This window comes from Manis javanica, chromosome 2, assembly GCF_040802235.1.
Source record: "Manis javanica isolate MJ-LG chromosome 2, MJ_LKY, whole genome shotgun sequence".
NCBI classification, from domain to species: Eukaryota; Metazoa; Chordata; class Mammalia; order Pholidota; family Manidae; genus Manis; species Manis javanica.
In genome coordinates, this window is record NC_133157.1 from 73,704,765 (window position 1) to 73,714,995 (window position 10,231).

Here is a 10,231-nt window from a genome sequence, read left to right on the forward strand (position 1 = left end):
AAATTTAGGAATCTAATTAATGTTAAACAGCAATAATACCTCAAGCAACAACTTCTGCCTCTGATCTCAAGAGAATGGCTAAGAGAATGGTTTCTGATGACTCAAAGAACAATAGAATTCTTATAGCCAAAGAGCTTTTCAGTTACAGAGCTTGTTAGTCAAAACAGGCCCAGGTATGTTTAACAAGCAACTCTAACATCAGAGTGGTTGGCACCTAGAATCTTTTCTTTTATCCCCCCACAAAATCTGCTGGGATCTGGCATCTTTTCAGGTCAGCTCCCTTCCAAGTTGTGAGCCAGGGATCTAGACAGTTTGGGTTTTGTAGCTCTTTCATCCAAAACGTATGACCTTCTGGCTGCCTGGCAAGAGAAGAGAGAACTAGAGGGCTGCACTTAAATGCTTTAGCACAGAAATGACACCCATTACGTCCACTAACAGCCCTTGGTTGGAACTAGTCACATGGCCCCACCTGTCTGTTAGAGCTGGAAAATGTGGCACAGTGCGTGGACACTTGGTGAGAGACTAATCTCTTCTCTACTCTCCCGTCCCTAAATACTTATGCAGGCAGAATGGGAGCTGCTGGAGTGGATGTGGTTGTCCCATAAGCACCTCGTTTATGATGCTTATCACTTTCCCTCAAATCTATTCTTCCTTCTGAATTCCCTGTTTCAGTGGATGGCAGTGTAATTTGCTTCTATAGAAATTTGGACATCGCACCCCAGGATCTATTTATTCACTATCATATATCCAGCTCCTATGGAAACTTGGCACATAGTAGGGACTCAATACATACTTATGGAATGATTTAATTACTCCTTACTCTCTTATATTCCTCATATTCAGTAAATTACCAAGTCCTGTCAATTCTTCCTTCCAAATACTCTTTCAATCCTTCTTATTACCATGGACACTAACCTAGTTCAGGACACTGCTATCACTTTAACAGTCTTGTAATTATTCTCTTCACCTCCAGTCTTGCCCTCAGTAGCAGAGACTGCTAATCATACCCAATATCTACACTTCTTCCTTCCTTTTGGTTATAGAGCTGGGCACTATGCCTTTCAGCTAGAAACCACATCTCCCAATCTCCCTGGCAGCTCTATGTGACCAAGCTACCATGTCACCTGGCCATGTAAGCTCTGGTCAATAGCCTGAGAATGGAAGTGATGTGTGCACCTTCTCAACTACATCCTTGCAATAGAAATGCTTGTCATCATCTTCTTGCCCCTCTCTGCAGTCTGGATTGTATTGAAATGGTTGTGAGTCAAGCTCAACTTTGTAGGTGGAAAGGAGCTGCATGATGAAAAGAACCCCTATCCTCCTGGGCTGTTTGCCACCTCAAAGTTTTATGTAAGAGAGAAATACACCTTCATTCTTGTGGAAGCCACTGTTATTTGACTAACAGTGCCAAATACCAATACCCTAACTATGAATCCCTTCTCTCTCCCAGTCAGATCCTTTTTTCTGCAACCCATCTAAAATGGTCTTATTTCATTGCAAATCTGATCGGGCCCTTCCTTGTCTTATTTATTTTTGTAGCCCTCAGAGGGCTTAGAACCTGATTTTGTTTATAGCGAGCATTCAGTAATATTGATTGTTGACTGATAAATTATGTAGTTCATTTTCTTGTAAGTACCGCATGCCAACCGATTGTGCCACTGGAGCCATATGAAGTTCATTTTCTAATGGTGCCTAAATTATAAAATTTAACATTTATTGTATGTGACATCACGCATAATCACTGGATGACATAGCAATTCGAGGCTTCCTCAGCTTCTGAAATCATCCTAGGTGGGCTTCATTCTGCAACCTCATTATCTGATGACCAGCCAAAGGGTTAGCAGTCTTTCTGATGATGGGACTTACCCTCAAAGGACAGAATTCCCACATGTGCTGCTGACCACCCTAAAGGCAAGGAAGGAACATAACAAGAGACGGGAGGTGTAGAGAAAACAACACAGGATTCTGCTTAGGAAAAAGGAAGGAACAAGTCATTAGAAATTTACTCATATTTGATAATTAAGGCTGTACTTGTGACCACTGTAGATGAAAGCTATAATAATGTCTTTAGGTGCTGTATTTCTGCTAGGAAAGTGATCATTACAAATTTAGATTTCTACTTGGCTAATATTTGTTGAGACCCTATTGTTTGCCAAGGACTGTGCATGAGAAAATATCCTAAAGTAGTTCAGAATCTGAAGTTCCATTTGCCCTCCAGAGAAAGTTTCTAGACCACCTGAAGCTTGACAGGATCTCCCAAAACAAGACCATATTTGAAGTCTCCTACATGAATCCTCCTAAGTTCTAATCAGCTCATCTCCTAGAGTTGGGCTGAAGTGGGGATAGTGTCAGAAACTCCGTCAAAGTCAGAGCTACCCCCTCCCCCACATGTGTGTTTGTAGATTTGCTAACTTTTCTCCTAATATAAAGTAATCTTACTTGATAACCATATGTTGTCATTGAGACTTTACCGTAAAGTGCCATTGATAATGCAGTTGTTTTTCACAAGCACTCCATTACACTTGTCACTTGGAAATGAAAGCCACATATTTGTGTGACACACAGAACAAATTGCGCCAGACAAAGACACCTGGAAAACCCAGCCCTTGGCTGGGTCCTTGCAATTCCTCATTATTCTGTACTCACTTTGTCTTCTTTTTCATTATTCAAATTTTGTACCTCAAATAAATTAACTAGTCTATACGTTAAAAAGCAGCGGGGATCCTCTGGAATCTGAAGTGTACTTGTTCACTGTCAAGTTTTTAAGTGATTCAAGTTTTTGTTGTTTTGACCATGGATTTTAGTTTATAAGGCAGAGAACAAAGCAACAAGTTTGAAGGCAGTATAAATAGCCCAAATTCCCAATTGCTAAAAAAAATACAGTATGCTTTCTAAAAATGTATCTGTTTTACACCTGCTAAAGGTTGAAAATTCCTGTTGACCTGAACAGAAGAAACACCTGAAGCCTTGAGGCAGAGTAGCTTTCTGAAGGAAAAAAAACCATTAATATTTCATGTGGAAGGAATTTTTCAAGGTGTATATGAGTTCTCCACACCAGTGAGTTCGCTCACTTCACCGTAGCATAGGTCTTTTGCGTTCCATATGGGGGAGGGGTGTCAGGTAGAGTCTAACCATTACACACCTGCTTCACTGGCCAGCAAAAGCTCCATGCTCTGGAAGACAGTGAGATCTCCAAGCCTGTGAGATAAAAGAGAGAGGGGGAGAACAGATTCTAACATTTCTTAACTGCTTACTGGGTGCTAAGCATTTTATCTGGATTATCCAGTTTTTAAATCACATTAACACTTTGTGATGGATGCTCTTGCCTTCTACTATGGATGAAAAAGGGAGGTCTAGAGAATGTTACACAACCAGTAAGTGGTGAAGTGAGGATTTAAATAAGATTTTCTAAGTTAGTAGCCTTTTTGAACAGTTATAGGTTCACAGAAAAATTGAGTGAAAATACAGAGAGTTCCCATACATTCCCTGCTCCCCCATATGCATAGACTCCCCCACTATCAACAGCACCACCAGTGATATATTTGTTACAGTTGATGAACCTACATTGACACATCATTATCACCCAAAGTCCATAGTTTGTATTAGAGTTCCCTCTTGGTGTTATACATTCAACGGACTTAGACAAATGTATAATGACATGTATCCACCATTATAGTATCATACAGAATAGTTTCACTGCCCTACAAATCTTCTGTGCTCTGCCTTTTCCTCCTTCCCTTCTTCTAACCCCTGACAACCACTGATGTCTTAAAAAGCTGTTTCCATAGTTTTGCCTTTTCCAGATGCCACATAGTCAGAATCATAAAGTATGTCAGCTTCTCAGATGGGCTTTTTTCACTTACTAATATGAATAAAGTCCCTCCATGTGTTTCCATGACTTGATAGCTTATCTCTTTTTAGCACTGAATGATATTCTACTGTCTGTATGCTCACAGTTTATGTATCCATTCACACATCTTGGTTGTTTCCAAGTTTTGGCAAATTCTGAATGAAGCTGCCATAAATATCCATATGCAGATTTTTGTGTGAATGTAAGTTTTCAACTCCTTTAAATAAATACCAAGAAGCATGATTGCTGGATTGTATGGTAAGAGTATTAGTTTTTTCAGAAACCACTGAATTGTCTTCCAAAGTGGCTGTACCACTTTCCACTCCCATCAGCAATGCATGAAAGTCCCTGTTGTTCCACATCCTCCCCCGTATTTGATGTTATCAGCATTTTAGATTTTCTCCTTTGTAGTAGGTGTGAAGTGATATCGTATTTTAATTTGTAATCACTGATTGCAAACATATGATATGGGACATCTTTTTATATCCTATTTGCCAACTGTATCTTCTCCAGTAAAGTGTCGATTCAAATATTTTTCCCATTTTTAATTGGGTTGTTCATTTTCCAGTTGTTGAGTTTTAAGAGTTCTTTATATATTTTGGACAACAGTCCTTTATCAGGTGTGTCTTTTAGAGGGCTATTACAACTGATACCACAGAAATACAAGTGATAAGAGACTAGTATGAACTATTATGTGCCAACAAATTGGACAACCTAGAAGACATGAGTAGATTTATGGAAACATAACCTGCCAAGACTGAATCATGAAAAAAATAGAAAATCTGAACAGTCCAATAACAAGTTGGGAGACTGAATCAGTAATCAAAAACTTCTTAACAAAGAAAAGTCCAGGAACCAAATGGCTTCACTGGTGAATTCTATAAAATACTTAAAGAAGAATTAACATCGACCCTTCACAAGCTCTTCTAAAACTGAAGAAGAGCAAATATGCCCAAAATCATTTTATGAAGTAAACATTGCTCTGATACCAAAGCCAGATAAGGACACTATAAAAAAAAACTACAGGCCAACATCCCTGATAAAGACAGATGCAAAAATTCTCAACAAAATATCAGCAAACTGAATTCAGTAGCACATTGAAAGGATCATACACCATGATAAAATGGGATTTATTCCTGTGATGTAAGGATGATTCAACATATGCAGACCAATAAATGCAATACACCACATTAAAAGGATGAGAATATAAAGCATATGATCATGTCAATAGATGTAAAAAAAGTATTTGACTTTAAAAAATATATATATCCAAAAATTATTAAAAAGTGGGCAGAGGAAGTTCCTGGAGCCAAACTTGGAAGTGCACTTTTCACTGTACTCTGATGGATAAGCAAAAGCCATGATAAATATTGGGAAGGCGACTATAGGAAAGGGGGCAGGACTTCTCTGCAGGCACAGTAATCACTTCCTTCAAGGTGACAGCTACATATTTGATCAGACAGTTGACTTTTAACTCCAATAAGTTTTAGATGTTAGTAATTAATTTTGACTCAAGGGTATGTTATATAGCCACGAAAGTTATGCATATTCATTTTTTTAACAGATGTTCATGATATATTGGTAGAAAAAAGAAGATAACAAAACAGTATGGGAATATTAGTCAACTGGTTTTTGGAAAACTTTGGAAAGATATATACCAAATACTACAATGGATATCTTTGGGCAGTAGGCTTTCAGGAGAGGTGTTTTCTGTTTGTTTATGAATATAACTTAATTTTTAACAATGACTGTGAACCATGTGCACTATAAAAACAATATGAATTTGTAAATGTATAACAATACTAAAGTGAACTTTCCAGAGTCAGATTCCAATTAATGGCTCTGTAGACATGCTTGGAAAGTAACAATTCCCCTTGGATCATTGGAGCTGGTCACCCCCATGGCAGACAAAAGTAGGAAACTGACTTGGATTGAAAAACATCAGCCAGGGCATCCTGAGAACTATTCAAAAACTTGTCAAAGAAGATTGATTCCCACATCTGCCTTACAATGGCCCTCCAGGGATAGGACAGAAATCTACTATCCTAGCCTGCGCTAAATAACTGCACAAAGATAAAAAATTCAACACCTTGCTCTTGGAGGAATAGATATCATTCAGGGACCAATCCTGAGCTTTGTCAGCACAGGACAATGTTTAAGAAAGTCTTAAGATTAGAAGCTAATGCCATGACTCAAGATGTTTTGAATGCCTGAAGTAGAGTGACTGAGAAATTTGTGAAGAATATCATGTTTTGCCTCATCTGTAACTATCAGTGAAAGAGCATCCTTGTATTGCAGTCCTGGTGTATTAAGTTTGAAGTTAGTCTTTTGACCCGAAATTCATTGTTGTCTGTGTAGGGCATGCTATAGGAGAAGAGAAAGTTGGCATAAATGAAGATGGATTGAAATCACTTCTAATTCTCTCTTATGGAGATACAAGAAGGGCTCTGAATGTCTTACGGAACTCCAACATGGTTCTTGGAAGAGACAGGACCGACTATGTATATGTATATGGGACATCCGATATTTTGTCAATGTTTTGGACTGGATAGTAAATGAAAACCTCACCACAGGGTATGAAATATTGCAAAGTTGAAAACACTGAAGAGGGTGGCATTACGTGTATTCTTGTTTGTACATAGGATGAACTTTCCATCATCAGTTCAAATACATTAATTGATCAAAATGGCAGGCATTGAGTATGGACTTTGTGTTGACACTAACAAGAAGCAGATTCAGCTGAGTTCCTTCATTGCTGGTTTTGAATCATCAGAGACTCTATTTTTATAGAAACTGACTTCTAGGTACAATTCCAAGGACCCAACAGTAGTTTGAAAACAAAATACACAGTTATGTGATTGATTTATAATTATCCAAAAATATTGGGAAACAGTTCGTAGCTTGAGTTAGTAGAATTTTAAAATGTGCTGCATTGGTGGTATAGTAAAAACACAGGAAGAAAGGTTTGATGTATAAGTATTTTATTGGACTATTTGCCTTTATAGTTAAAAAAAAAGTTTTTGTCAGTCTTAAGGTTTTTACTCTTAAGTTGCTTGGATAAAGAGAAGTTGGCCTAACCCATCCTAATTTGGAATATAAAGCTTTCAAATCTAATATGGTTGAAGTTTCTTATGAACATCATCAAAATTAAGTTTAAAAGTACAGTCTTAGGCATTGTCTGTATTTACATTGAAATTGGTGTCACCGGATTTGTGGCCAAAACTGTTATATAGTACACTCTTTGATAAGTTTGATTTTTCTCCTTGAAGCAGCAGGCTTCTAATTGAGGTGTGAAAGGCAGTAAAAGAAAAGTGTATGTAGGTCTAACACACAACGATCTTTAAAGGATACCATTGATACCAGTGACTATACTAAAAAAGCACTTGCTTAATGCAGGGGACTTGACATAAACCTGATTCCAAATCTGTAACTTTTGAAAATAAAGGACATTTTGTACAAAATTGATGCTTATTTTACAATAATTATATTGCTTTCATGTTATTGTTCCTCACAATTTTTAAAGTAGTTTTCTTACTGTTTCTATCATATATGACTCTTCTTTCTTTAGGGAGACAATCATAAAGGCTGTCTTACTCAATTTACATTTACATTCAGGCCTTCCCAGCTTAAAGATCACAGAATTACTATTCTCGGTAGTACTAAACTTTCCTTAAGAAGTTTTTTATAAAAGTGTTAAGTTCATATACTACTGACAGGGAGAAGTTGTATTTCATCATCTATGATTTTTATAGATTTCATCATCTGTCAAGACACCCTCAGAAGTTTGAAGGCTATAGGTCAAGTGAAGGGGTCTCATATTTCAAGATAACCTTTAAAATAAATTTTTTTACTAATTGATTTCCACCAAAAAAACTTCACTAGTCTCGGAAATATATGGGTGTCAAGAACCACTTCTAATGTTTAAAAACATATAAATAAAATTAGAATCTAATGTAAAGTCTTTGAGTACCTGTTGCATAATCAATGAAATTATAACACAAAATGACATCTCAACTGCCAAGAACCCCAGAAGTATTTGAAATAGTGTCGTGGGCAAGAAATGAGAAAATATTTTTAAGGAAAGTTTTTGTTTTCCAACAACCATCAGATAACAACGTTTTACATTTCAGCACCTGGGGGAAGAACACTAAAATAAGGGCTCCCAATGAGATGAGCTAGTAGCTTGCCTGTAGACATCGTGCTAGTGAATCAGAGCAGCAGAGGTCACTGTGGTTCTTAGCTCTCTCTGCAGTGGCTTGACTCCAGCTTTCCTTGGGGTGCTGGAGATGGACAGATGGTGCCAGGTCTGTGCTGAGAAAATTCTCAGGAAGCTTATGGAAATAGTGAAATTCACAATGAACTTGATCTCAGTTACTGGGTAGTCAAAAATGTACTTGCTGCCTATGGATTTTCTGAAGAACCAATAGGAGCCTCCCTTTCAACTTGTTCATAAAAGCTCACTTCCCTTCTGTGAACCATAATTACAATCATCATCATTAACATTTTTGGACTTAGTCTCGCTAGGTATTGTGTTAATAATGCTGCGTGCATTAGTTATTGTTCTTCATTCTTGTGTAACTGTGTGGTGAGTGCTGCCATTATCCTCACTTAGGAGGACAGAAAACGGTTTAGACTTTCCTGTTTCTCACAGTGACTAAGTGGTGGAGTTCAGTTTTTGAACCTGGGCAGTCTAACTTCACAGCCCATCTTCTTAACCACTGTTCCACTGAACATTCCACTCAATAAAGGAAAAGGTATTAATCATTGTTGAAATTTTACAGATCATAATTATACCAGTGCTCGATTCATCACTGCCAACTGAGAAACTGTATCATCTTCTCTAAGATCTTCTCTGCATTTTATAAAATGTCTTATTCCTATCCCAGGCATAAACACAGGGGTGTGTGAGCTGGGTGCAGAAATAAGTGGGCCTTCTCACCACTGGAGAGAGAGGATTAATTTACAATTAGTAAAGGTTAAAAGATCCCTTTTTAAAACTTTTGCATGGGGGAAACATAATTAAAATGTAGTCCCTGAATCCTCTCTTTTGGGGGCAGGAAGATTCATCACAGGACATATGCTGGACTTCTGAGGTCTCAAGTTACTTCTCCATGGCTCAAGTGTGACAGACCCTGTTGTGGAGTTTCAGTGTGGAGCCTGTCCAGGTCCTCTGTATATGCTTTCTGTGCTCTGATTCTCCAAACTTGATCTTCTACTTTTTCAACTGCATATTATAAAAAATATATAGACATACAGAAAAGATGGAAGTATTTTTAAAAAACAGTGCAATGAACATCCATACACCCATCACCTAAATTCAACACCCATATACTTACTACCTGGATGTTAATGTATTTTGGCATATTTGAATACATCTGTTTATCTTTCATAACCCTTCACTACTAAATACTGTGGTATACATCTTCTACAAATAAGAACATTCTCTTACATAATTACATTCTATTAACACATCTGAGAAAATTAACAATATTGCCCTAATATCATATAATATCCAATCCAAGTTCAAATTTCCCCATTTGTTCCAAAATTGTTTTTTTTTTTTTGGCTAATTTTTCAACCAGTATTAATATAATGTGAGTGCATTGCATTTGATTGTTGTATTCCTTTAGCATTTTTTATTCTAGAATAATCTATCCCTTATCCTTCCTTTTTTTTTATTATGCCAACATTTTGAGATACCAAAAAGTTCCTGTTTAATGTACCACATTCTAAATGTGTTTGATTATTTTCTCTTCGAATCATTTAACTTGTTCTTCTAGTTCTTATATTTCCTGTAAACTGGAAATTTAAGGCTTGAATAGGTTTTGGTTAAATATTTTTGGTAGGAATATTCATAGGCTATGTTTTCATGCTTGGAGGAAATGACGTCGGATGTATCATTCTTTCTGACCTGAGTCTGACCATTGGTAATGGTAGTGACAATGAGATACCGCCTTCATAAAAATATATATTTATTTATTTATTTTTGATATTAGCAAGAAATCTGTCGGGTTATACTTTGGCACCATTAAAATATACTGTTTCACTATATATTTTTTATTATTAAAGTATCATTGATATACAATCTTATGTTGATTTCAAATATACAGCACAGTGGTTCAACAATTTACCCATATTATTAAATCCTCACCCCCTCTAGTGTAGGTACTATCTATCAGTGTAGTAAGATATTACAGAATCATTGACTACATTCTCTGTGCTGTACTACTGTCCCTGTGACCAACTTATATTGTGATTTTGAATTATTTTGCCCCTTTATCACCTTCACCCTGACCCCTGAATCTGCTCCAACCCCTCCCCCTTAGTAACGACTAGTTGCTTCCCAGTTTCTATGAGTTTACTGCTATTTTATTCCTTCTG

The 10,231-nt window shown here is 37.0% G+C and overlaps 1 pseudogene; it reads left to right on the forward strand.

The window, feature by feature from the left end:
* Nucleotides 1-4,973: 4,973 nt before the first annotated feature.
* On the forward strand, nucleotides 4,974-6,640 carry LOC118967055 (replication factor C subunit 5 pseudogene; annotated as a pseudogene).
* Nucleotides 6,641-10,231: the final 3,591 nt, after the last annotated feature.